This window comes from Oryctolagus cuniculus, chromosome 8, assembly GCF_051225735.1.
Source record: "Oryctolagus cuniculus isolate XC-2025 breed Fujian yellow rabbit chromosome 8, ASM5122573v1, whole genome shotgun sequence".
Taxonomy (NCBI): domain Eukaryota; kingdom Metazoa; phylum Chordata; class Mammalia; order Lagomorpha; family Leporidae; genus Oryctolagus; species Oryctolagus cuniculus.
This window is the reverse complement of record NC_142874.1, coordinates 1,906,514-1,918,898: the sequence shown is the minus strand read 5'-3', so window position 1 is coordinate 1,918,898 and position 12,385 is coordinate 1,906,514. Positions and strand designations below refer to the sequence as shown.

The window sequence follows — 12,385 nt, the reverse complement described above, 5'->3', positions numbered from 1 at the left end:
GGAGACCTGGAAGAATCTCCTAGCTACTGGCTTCAGATCAGCACAGCTCCAGCCATTGCAGCCATTTGAGGAGTGAACTAGCAGATGGCAGACACCGACTCTCTCTCACTCTCTCTGCCTTTCTGTAACTCTGCCTTTCAAATAAATAAATAAATCTTAACAACAACTGTTAGACCAGACTTGGATGGGACTCAATTATCCCAATGAGAGACTTCAATGATACAAAAGCAAAGAGGTTTATTGTTCTAGCTCAAGCTAGGGTCCACTCCTCCAATCATCACAGCAGTCTTCTGATGAGAATCCATCCTATTTCTTTTGTGGGGTTTATATAGGGTTTTCAGAGACATTCTATACATTATAGCACCATTCAGCAAATCATCTTATTCTGTGGGAAATTTAAAGAACATCTCTTAAAATTGCTTAGTAAATCCAGTGGTTGGATGGCTCTGGGGTTGATACTTTTTAAAATGATTGGCTAAAGTATAGGGTATGAGCCACTAGGGTGTACGATCCAAACTGCAGGGTTTTGGGATGTTATCAATCACCTTAGCTGCCTGAAAAGATACATGGAACTTTAGGTATTTCCCTGCTATCTGCTGATTGGCTGTTTCTAGGGGAGTTTATCACAAGGGGAGTTTATTTTTCTTCTTTCAGAGCTTTTGGCTTAGGGTTCAGGGCCCGGTCATGCCTGAGTTACAAGATGGGGGCCTAGTCTAAAATAGCTGCACATTGATCCAGGCTCAAGTTCTTCACAACAACAACAAAAAGAAACAGTTGAGTGATAATGAAGCTATTCCCCAAAGAGCAGTTGGTTCTGCCCATTGGGGAATTATTCTTGGAAAATGTTTATATATGCAGACAGTGAACAATGTGCTGGGCAATTTCACAAAAAAAATGATCAAGTTCTTCTATACTGCAAGTCTTTTAATAGATGTCATAACCATGTTTGACATAACACTAATGAAAATGTGAAACACACAAAGTATGCAAGGTGGAAGGCAACATATATCCATAATTGCTTAAAGAATGAGGAGACTCCTCAAGCAGGCCCTACTGCAATTGAGGAAGATACTGATGGTGAAGAAAATGAAGATGCTGTAGTAGCATCTCTGCCCACTCAACACACCTCAGCCATCATCATCTTCAGAAGTTGACCCAGGCAGCATGCCATCAGACAGCTGTAGTTGAATACAGATTCCTCTGGGTGCACATGCCCCAGCCAACACACCAACGAAAGTGCCTCATAGTATGGGTGTAACAAGGAATACCATCCAACCTACTCTATAGACTATTCCAGCCATTGATCCTGCACTTTCCAGTACAGTTTCCCAAGGCGATACCCACCGCACCCCTGAGGAGTTTGTGAGAGCTCAGAGATACTGCAAATATGCTCACAGTGCTTTGCAATATGAAGATGTAAGCACTGCCATTCAGAATCTACAGAAAGCCCTCAAGTTACTGACGACTGACAGAGAATGAAGCCTTTGTACAACAGATCCACGAATCTTTGGCATAAAGAACTAACTCCATTACCCTATCTTCAGCCTATCAAGAGTACAGTTTTAAGAAAGACTTCAGTTGAATTGAATATGATGATAAAATCTGTGAATATTAGATTCCTTTTGAAGCATTAATCAGTAGCCTCAACCAGTTTTTACTGTCCATTTAATGGCTCCAATAATTTATGGGTACATAGGGCTGATGTTGGCAAGATCCTAAAAACACCCTTTGAACCCTGCTTCAGCAAATGAAAACATAGAAAATATATATTGGAAATAAGCTTTATTAATTACATACATGAAGAGAATTTTTTAATTTGGACAAACAGATCATATTACTTTGCAGTAAAATTGTAAATCTAATAAAAGATTCCAGAATTTTCTAGATTAGAGATTACCTTTTTGTTTTCCTTAAGACTTATATAAAACAAATACAAATGTCCTAAAGTGTTAGATTAACCTGAAAAACTTATGTTCAAAACACAATTTTTATTCATTAGAGTTTATAGTTGACAAACAGAAGGAAAAATCATTCAGTAAAGAGGTAGAAATGCTTTCAGACTTAATATTAATAATGTTGGTTTCCCAAATGCTTTCTCTTATCCATTAAGCTAAAGATGAATTGGTATTTGCTGCATCAGCAGTCTGACTGCATGTCTTAGAGAATGAAAAATAGATGCCTGAAGAGTTGGTGCTTTTAAGTTAAGATTCTTCTCAGCTGCTGAGGAGTACATTCCATTGATTGCATAACTATGAATGATTCAGAAGATTTATAAGACTTAAGATACTCAGTTGTAAAGTTTATGAATTTTGTGGGAAATTATGGACGTATGGTGTCACCTGAATTTGCTGTGTTAAAAAAAATAAATACAAAGATTCTTTTAAAATAAAACTTAAAAAAAGCATAGGCTTGTATGGAACAAGATGTTTCTAAACTTCATAACATGCTGTTATTTTAATACAAAACATACATAAGCAAATGTTTTAAACATAAATAATTGATTATAAAAGCTTGTGTTTCTACTCAAATACACTTGTGAAAAGAAATTACAATTTACCCACAAAATAATCTAGAATTTCCTAACAGTATCTAACTTAAATAATGAAGTAAAAACATCCTAAAACATCTTTTGTTTTTGTGAATTTAATTACAGTACTTTAAATTAGCATTTTCCATCCCAAAGGTTATTAAAAGTTTTGAAACGGAGATAAACTCCATGAGGTTGGTAGATTTTCTGTTCTAAATTCTTCATGTACTTGGGGCTGGTGCTGCTGTGCAGCAGGTAAATCCTCTGCCTGTGGTGCCAGCATCCAGTATGACTACCAGTTCTAGTCCTGGCTGCCCCTCTTCCAGTCCAGTTCTCTGCTATGGCCTGGGAAAGCAGTGGAAGATGGCCCAAGTGCTTGGGCCCCTGCACCCGCATGGGAAACCAGGAAGAAGCAGCTGGCTCCTGGCTTTAGATGGGTGCAGCTCTACCATTGCAGCCATCTGGGGAGTGAACCAATGGAAGGAAGACCTTTCTTTCTGTCTGCAATTTTACCTCTCAACTAAATAAAATCTTAAAAAATATATTCTTTATATACTCATACTAATTACAACCTCCTATTTTAGAAAAACGAGGGTTAATGATTTATGACTTCTGCTAGTCTGTGATTGTTACAAAGTAAAACTTCTAGTTTTATCCAGAAGATAATTCCTTATCTGCAATCACCTTATTGTAACAAAAATTGTGGTACTAAGTTAATAGTCTTTAAGTAAATACAAATTAGGAGAATATTTAGCAACTTAAAAACATCTGGCTAGAAAATTTATTCAGATGCAAACAAGATTCCTTGTGGGGTAACCACATGCTGAATTTCTGGTTTTTTATTTATGTGCCTCATTGTCACAGGCTGAACAGCAACAGAACACAACATGAGAATGGTGAACACTCCTCTAATGCTAGAGACATATGTGCCCTGTCAGGACTTCATTGGCCTAATTCATCAAAAGACTCAGGAATAAATGTTTCTGTTTTCAAGAGAATTGTGGGGCTGGTGCCATGGTGCAGTAGGTTAATCCTCCACCTGCAGCACCGGCATCCCATATAGGCCCCAGTTCCAGTCCCAGCCGCACCTCTTTCAATCCAGCTCTCTGCTATGGCCTGGAAAAGCAGTATAACATGGCCCAAGTGCTTGGGACCCTTCACCCATGGGAGACTGGAAAAAAGCACCTGGCTCCTGGCTTTGGATTGAGCAGCTCTGGCTGTTGCAGCCATTTGTGGAGTGAACCAATGGATGGAAGACCTTTCTCTCTGTCCTACCTCTCACTGTCTATAACTCTACCTCTCAAATCAATAAATAAAATCTTTCAAAAAATCTTTTAAAGTGAATTGCAACCACTATTGCATGTTTTCTTTCACAACTTCAAGTGGACTTAGCTCATAAAATAAAATGAATCATGGTTTCATAAACATTAAAGCTTATCATAGACAATTGGTAACAATGAATAGCTTCCTTCATAGTCTCTCTATATAAATAATTAATAAGCCAATTATTTTCTTCCTACTCTGCAAAGCCAGTCAACGCAATTGCTTTCAAATTTAGAATTTTTAAATCACCCAGAAATGCACAATGTTAATGCTTTTGGAGCTTTATAAGAGCACAAAATATCAATTTTTAATTCTTGCACTTTTTAATACTAGAGAGTTCTAAGACATTAAATAGTATTTTTCTTTCTAACCCATGTAAGACTAACAATGTGCAGAAAAAAAATGAGGATTTTTGTATGCAGATAAATAATTGTGCTTTGCCTAGAATCATGCTTCAACTGTGGTTATTTTTCCTCTCCACTGAAGCCAGAAAGAAGAAAGTCTTGTGAAACTAATAAAATGCCCCTGGTGTTCTTAAATGATTACTTTTTGGACAGGAACTTCCAAGAAACAACACCACAGTTGTAGTGAACTTTTTCTGTGGTTGAATCTTCTCTTTGCTTTCAGGAGACCAAGAGAAGCCACCTGGAGATCTCAGAGAAGGCCACACAGGAATGGAGAGGCATGCATCTCCTCTGGAAGCAGTTGTGTCTGTGAAATTTTTTGCTCATGGTAAACTTGGCAGGTCTCTATCCATTGATAAAGAAGAGACTCATCATAAAAATTAGTAACACAGAAAAAAAATCATTGAAATTTCATTTTTTTTCTGCCACAGGCAAGTGGAACAATATCTCTCACAGTAAAACAAACAGACTGTAAAGAGTCTATCCAATATCTCTGGCTCTCCTCACATTCTAAGAACAGACCTCAGAGAACTTCTAGCTGCCTCTTCCAGAAAGGTAAATCAGTAAATAAATTGTTAATTAAAAAAAAGGAGGTAACTTTTTTTCTGTATTTCTGGATAGGATCCCTGTCTTTGAATCAATATGTCATGATTTTTATTCATTTTTCCTTCTTTGGAATTGGGGTAGGAGTAGGCAAAAACATGCATGAAAGAAGGGAGAAAAAGCTTAAAGCACTAGATTGTAAAGTAGGAACAAATAGACAGGAAGGCTGGAGGTGAAGGGGTAATGACTAGGTTAGGGAAAAAAGCCAGCTTATTAAATCCTTAAAAAGAGAAAGGAAGAAAGGAGGAGGAAACAGAGAAGTATGGTTATGTTCTTATGGAATTACGTTCTTATGCAATCTGATCTCTTTGTATTAATAAAAATAGAAATGTTTAACAATTTAAAATTTATTCCTTTATTGAATCACTACTGCCTCATTCCAACACTCTATAAAAACAGAATCCAAAGGCAGGCATAGGTTGCAGGGTGGGGCACAGTGCAAGTGGCAGTGACAGCCCAATTTCTCTAACATCAAATTCTGCACCACAACTTCTAATCCACCAAAGTTCTACACATCACCCAGAATCAATTTCATAAAATAAACCACTTAGGGCAAAAGCTCAGAGAAAATCAATGTCCCCATTATTCTTTGCCTGTGAAGCACCCATAAAAATTAGCATGCTGCTAAAGAAAATGAGATTATGGCCAAGCTATGTATAAAAAACACAGGAATGCAAAGTCAGGAGGCAGTTTGGTGTTTCATGAGCACCCAAAGTGAACTGCAGATGAAAAGGGGGATGCATTACAGAATGGGAGCTGAGTAGGCAGCACAGCCAGCAGTGATCACCAAGCCATTAACCTGAGATTGATGAGGATTTGTGAAGTGTACAAATGAGTTCTACCTATAACAACAGTAATTACTTTTTCTTTAGGACACAAGGCAAAACACATTTTTTTTCCAATTTCTATCTGTTTTTCATTTTATTTAAAAGGCAGGGGGAGAGGGAGAGGAAGAGAGATTTCTTCCATTTTCTGGTACATCCCCAAATGCTCACAACAGCAGGCAATGTTCAGCCTGAAGCCAGGATCCTGGAACTCCATCCAGGCCTGGGAGAGTTCAGTTAATTCTGAAGATACACAGTCTTCAGTGACACCTGTCTTTATAAAGACACATCTCAATACAAAATAGAACTCCCTACTCAGGACTTTAGAGGTCCAAGAGAAAACTTTCAAATATTTTGCAGATGAATGCAAAACCGAAATCTGGAGACTTCTGTGAGGCAACAAGTTCCCTGCCTACCTGAGAATCAGCCTGCTCACCAGGGAGATCAAGGGAAGAGGACCAAGCAAAGCCACTTGGGACCTGTGCGCGGAGTCTTATCTCTTGAGTGAGCATAAAGACAGCCCAGTCATTGGGCACTGGCAGTTTTGGACCGCCTTAATCCTGAAATGGCTACACAAACTAGTCAACTCCAATTTGGGCTGAGTTATCAGACTGGAAGTCTGGTCAAAGATTGCCACCCATTAAGGAATCTGGACACAGGAATGGCCAAAAAAGAACCATTAGGAGGGCTCACAATAGGAGTCAGAGAACTAAGTGGGTAATAAATGCACAGATCCTAGACCAAGGCAACAGGCAATGCCAACCTTCTCTTTTGTTGCAAAATTTTCTTATTTTATCTTAAAGGCCTTGAGAAACAGATCTGTAGACATCTCATGTGTAAGACAAACATGGATCATTCATAACTGGCCTATAAATATTAGCATTCTTGCCCTGATCAATCAGCCTCAGGAACTAGCTCAGGGAGGGGCAAATAAAGGGAATTATTTCAGTCTCATTTCTAGGGAAATATACATCCTCCATGAACTGCTTCTTACAAAACATTTCTCCAATTATCCAGGAGAAATACATCAACTCTGAAGAGGCTACTTTTTTTTTTTCCATAGAGCCCAACACCTGTCTTGGGAATCACCTGTGATGCCAGGTAGATGGATAAGAAAGACAATTGGAATCATCTACTAGAAGACAAGATACTTTACCCAAATCACTATATTTCACTCTACAGAAAAATGTAAACTGAATCACAAAGAACTCCAGTGGATCAATCCACTGGTTTAAGCAAAGGGCATATTTGCATTACTCCAGATATGCAGGCCTCTCTTTCTGTTGTACTCTCATGTGGACTTCTGCATAGGGATACAGAGTGGGGGGGGGGCTACAGCAGTAAAAATGGTCAATGTTTCAATTACAAACTTATTTTTAATTATCTCAAATTCAGTCATAAAAATTCGGCTCTATGCAAGACACACATAAAGCAAGCTCATCCCTTTCTCAAAAAAAATATAATGCACTGAGAATTACAAAATCTTAAAGAAAGAAATAGAAGAGGATACCAAGAAATGGAAAAATCTTCCATGCTCATGGATTGGAAGAATCAATAGCATCAAAATGTCCATTCTCCCAAAAGCAATTTACAGATTCAATGCAATACCAATTAAAATACCAAAGACATTCTTCTCAGATCTGGAAAAAATGATGCTGAAATTCATATGGAGATGCAGAAGACCTCAAATAGCTAAAGCAATGTTGTACAACAAAAACAAAGCTGGAGGCATCACAATACCATATTTCAAGGCATACTACAGGGCAGTTGTAATCAAAACAGCATGGTACTGGTACAGAAACAGATGGATAGACCAATGGAACAGAATAGAAACACCAGAAAATAACCCAAACATATACAGCCAACTTATATTTGATCAAGGGTCAAAAACCAATTCCTGGAGCAAGGACAGTCTATTCAATAAATGGTGCTGTGAAAACTGGATTTCCACGTGCAGAAGCATGAAGCAAGACCCCTACCTTACACCTTACACAAAAATCCACTCAACATGGATTAAAGACTTAAATCTATGACCCAACACCATCAAATTATTAGAGAACATTGGAGAAACCCTTCAAGATATTGGCACAGGCAAAAACTTCCTGGAAAAGACCCTGGAGACACAGGCAGTCAAAGCCAAAATCAACTATTGGGATTGCATCAAATTGAGAAGTTTCTGTACTGCAAAAGAAACAGTCAAGAAAGTGAAGAGGCAACCGACAGAATGGGAAAAGATATTTGCAAACTATGCAACAGATAAAGGGTTGATAACAAGAATCTACAAAGAGATCAAGAAACTCCACAAAAACAAAACAAACAACCCACTTAAGAGATGGGCCAAGGACCTCAATAGACATTTTTCAAAAGAGGAAATCCAAATGGCCACCAGGCACATGAAAAAATGTTCAAGGTCATTAGAAATCAGGGAAATGCAAATCAAAACCACAATGAGGTTTCACCTCACCCTGGTTAGAATGGCTCACATTCAGAAATCTACCAACAATACATGCTGGCGAGGATGTTGGGAAAAAGGGACACTAACCCACTGCTGGTGGGAATGCAAACTGGTAAATCAACTATGGAGGTCAGTCTGAAGTTTCCTCAGAAACCTGAAGATAACCCTACCATTCGACCCAGCCATCCCACTCCTTGGAATTTACCCAAAGGAAATTAAATTGGCAAACAAAAAAGCGGTCTGCACCCTAATGTTTATTGCAGCTCAATTCACAATAACCAAGACCTGGAGTCAACCTAAATGCCCATCAACAGTGGACTGGATAAATAAATTATGGGATATGTACTCTATAGAATAGTATACAGCAGTCAAAAACAATGAAATCTGATCATTTGCAACAAAATGGAGGAATCTGGAACACATCATGCTGAGTGAAATAAGCCAGTCCCAAAGGGACAAATACCATAGGTTCTCCCTGATTGGTGACAACTAACCGGGCCCCAAAAAGGAAACCTGTTGAAGTGAAATGGACACTACAAGAAATGGAGACTTGATCAGCCTTTGACCTGACTGTTGATGTACAATTTAATACTTTATTCCTTTTAGTATTTTTGGTTGTTCTACTTAATACTATTGGTTGAATTCTGTAATTAATACAGAGTTATTGTTAAGTGTTGAAATTTAACTGAAAAGTGATCCCTGTTAAACATAAGAGTGGGAATAAGAGAGGGAAGAGATGTACAATTTGGGACATGCTCAATTGGACTTGCCCCAAATGGTAGAGTTAGAAACATACCAGGGGATTCCAATTCAATCCAATCAAGGTGGCATATACCAATGCCATATCACTAGTCCAAGTGATCAATTGCTGTTCACAATTGATCACACTGAGAGGACTACGAGTCAAAGGGATAACATAAACAAGACAGTGTCTGAAAATACTAACCGATAGAATAAAAAAAAAAGGGGGGGTGGAGAGAACGATTCAACTTGAGATGCAGGATACACAGCAGACTCATAGAATGGCAGATATGCTAAACAGCACTCTGGCCTCAGAATCAGCCCTTAAGGCATTCAGATCTGGCTAAAAGCCCATGACAGTATTTTAGGCATGGAAAGCCAAACACTCTGGCAAAAAAAAAAAAAAAAAAAAAAAAGCAAGCCGTAAACAAAAGATCTCTGAGAGTGAGATCCCATTGGAAAGAACAGGTCATCAAAGAAGTAGTTACCTTTCTCTGAAGGGAGGAGAGAACTTCCACCTTGTCTAAATATGATCAGAGTTGCTGAACTCAAAAGGCTTCCATAGCCTTGAAAACTCATGACAAGAGCCTAGGGTGATTACTGACACCATAAACAAGAGTGTCAATTTGTTAAGTCAACAATAGGAGTCACTGTGCACTTACTCCTCATTTAGGATCTCTGTCCTTAGTGTGCTGTACATTGTTATTTAATGCTATAACGAGTACTCAAACAGTACTTTTCACTTTGTTTTTCTATGTGGGTGCAAACTGTTGAAATCTTTACTTAACATATGCTAAATTGATCTTCTGTATATAAAGAAAATTGACAATGAATCTTGATGTGAATGGAAGGGGTGAGGGGCAGGAGAGGGGAGGGTTGTAGTTGTTAGGGAAGTTATGGGGGGGAAGCCATTGTAATCCATAAGCTGTACTTTGGAAATTTATATTCATTAAATAAATGTTAAAAGAAAATTAATGTTAACTGCATATTTAGGAGTGTACTATTGCATTTAATTACAGTGCTTCTCTATATATTATTTTTTAAGATTTTATTTATTTATTTGAGAGTTCAAATTATAGACAGTGAGAGGAAGAGACAGAGATAAAGGTCTTCTATCTGCTGGTTCACTCCCCAAATGGCTATAACAGATGGAGCTACACTGATCTGAAGCCAAGAGCTTCTTTTCTGTCCCCCCTTGGGTACAAGGGCCTAAGCACTTGAGCCATCTTCTACTGTTTTCCCAGGCCATAGCTGAGAGCCAGTACAGAAGAGGAGCAGCTGAGGCTAGAACTGTTGCCCATATAGGTACCAGCCCCTCTATATCTTATAAGCCCATCTATCTGTAAGAAAAAAAGTGAGTCCAGTATATCACAAATTATGTTAGAAATTATCTCTATTTTAAATAAAAAAAGGACAACCATAAAGTAGAAATGGTTAATTTTGGCAATCTGTACAAATGACCTGTGTCCTATTACTTTATCCTTTGGAATACTTTTCAAGATTTCTTCTGGCCTTCCCATCTTCCCTTGTTCCTCATACCATTTCATCATCACTGCTTCTCTGTCCCTGCAGCTCTCTCCCTTTGGAAACAGTCTTGCAGACTGTCAATCATTATTTCAAAATGCTTTGTAGGGAGTGCCTGAATGGCCTTCTAATATCCCATAAATATATATTTCCATAAAACAGACAATAGAGGTGCTGGTACTGTGTCCTAGCAGGAAAAACTGCTGCCTGCATTGCTGACATCCCTTATGGGTGCTGCTTTGAGTCTTGGCTGCTCCATTTCTGATCCAGCTCTCTTCTAAGGTCTGGGGAAGCAGTAGAAGATGACCCAAGTCCTTGGGCCCCTGCACACATGTGGGATAACTGGAAGAGGCTCCCAGCTCTTGACTTCAGTTTGGGGTAGCTCCAGCCACTGCAGCCATCTGGGGAGTAAACCAGAAGATGGAAGACCTTCCTTCCTCTCTTTCTGCTTCTGCATCTCTCTAACTCAAATGAAATAAAATTAAAAAAATTTTAAAAAAAGATGGTATAGCATAGTAGAAAAGCTGTTGCCTATGATGCTGGTATTCTATATTGTGCATGAGTCCATGTACCTCCTGCTCTATTTCTTTTTTTCTTTTTTCTTTTCCTTTTTTTTTCTTTTGACAGGTAGAGTAGACAGTGAGAGAGAGACACAGAGAAAGGTCTTCCTTTTCAGTTTGTTCACCACCCCCCAACGGTTGCTGCAGCTGGCACACCACTTTGATCCGAATTCAGGAGCCAAGTGCTTCTCCTGGTCTCCCATGCAGGTGCAGGGCCTAAGGACTTGGGCCATCCTCCACTGCATTCCCAGGCCACAGCAGCTCTACTTCTGATCCAGCCCCTTCATGTGCCTAGGAAAGCTGCAAAGAATGGTGCTTGTGCTCCTACACCCACATGGGAAATGTGGAAGAAGATACTGGCTCCTGACTTTAATCCAGTTCCAACCCCAGCTGCTGTGGCCATTAGGGGTGTGAAACAGTGGATAAATGATTTACATCTCTCTCTCTCTCTGTAACTCTGCCTTTCAAATAAATATTGGCTGGCGCCGTGGCTCATTAGGCTAATCCTCTGCCTGTGGTGCTAGCACCCCAGGTTCTAGTCCCGGTTGGGGCACCAGATTCTGTCCCGGTTGCTCTTCTTCCAGTCCAGCTCTTTACTGTGGCCCAGGAGTGCAGTGGAGGATGGCCCAAGTTCTTGGGCCCTGCAGCTGCATGGGAGACCAGGAGAAGCACCTGGCTCCTGGCTTTGGATTAGTGCAGTGAGCTGGCTGCAGCAGCCATTGTGGGGTGAACCAATGGAAAAAGGAAGACCTTTCTCTCCATCTCTTTCTCTCACTGTCCACTCTGCCTGTCAATAAATAAATAAATATTTTTAACTTTTTAAAAAATTTAGCAAATGGCCCTAAATATTCTGACTCATCTTGACATGTAACAGGAGACAAGAAAGTTGCTGCTGACTTTATGTAGTGCCTCCTCAATCTTTTCTATAAGCAAAAAATATTTATTTCTTTTGCTATCCAAGCACTCAAATCTAAAAGAAATAATACTACCCAGTGCAACTCTGTTCAAGGCTGCTCCTGCACTGAAGAAAAGTAAGGAAGCAAGGGGCCCAAACCCTGTGTGGCCGGCTGGCAGTCCCCTCCTCACTCTGCATCTGAGTTTCTAGTTAGAGATGGAGACAAAGGCAACTCCAGATACTGCAGTGGTACACAAACAGCCTCAATCACAGACACGCCTTGTGTGTGTGCAACAGAAGGAGAGCACAGAGCACTATGTAAGGGAGGAATATAATGAACAAAAAAGGAAAGGATGTGAATGGACATAGCAAAGAATTTCCCCACTCTGCTGATCATGATCTCAAGGATGTCCAGGCCAGAATTCCATTTCACTTTGGAAAACCCACTCCATAAAATTTTCTCCACCTAGGTGTATTCTTCTGTGAGGAATCTGTCTTCCTGTGAGAGATGGCACCACCACAGACTGAA

General features: G+C 39.5%; 2 protein-coding genes and 1 pseudogene across 2 annotated transcripts in view; 2 read left to right on the top strand and 1 right to left on the bottom strand.

Moving 5' to 3' along the window:
* LOC103345491 (zinc finger protein 717) overlaps positions 1-12,385 on the top strand; it is a 554,757-nt gene that overhangs the window by 289,050 nt on the left and 253,322 nt on the right. The window lies entirely within an intron of this gene.
* Positions 1-12,385, bottom strand: part of LOC149124790 (uncharacterized) — a 51,941-nt gene that overhangs the window by 33,075 nt on the left and 6,481 nt on the right.
* LOC138843307 (vacuolar protein sorting-associated protein VTA1 homolog pseudogene) lies at positions 534-1,487 on the top strand (annotated as a pseudogene).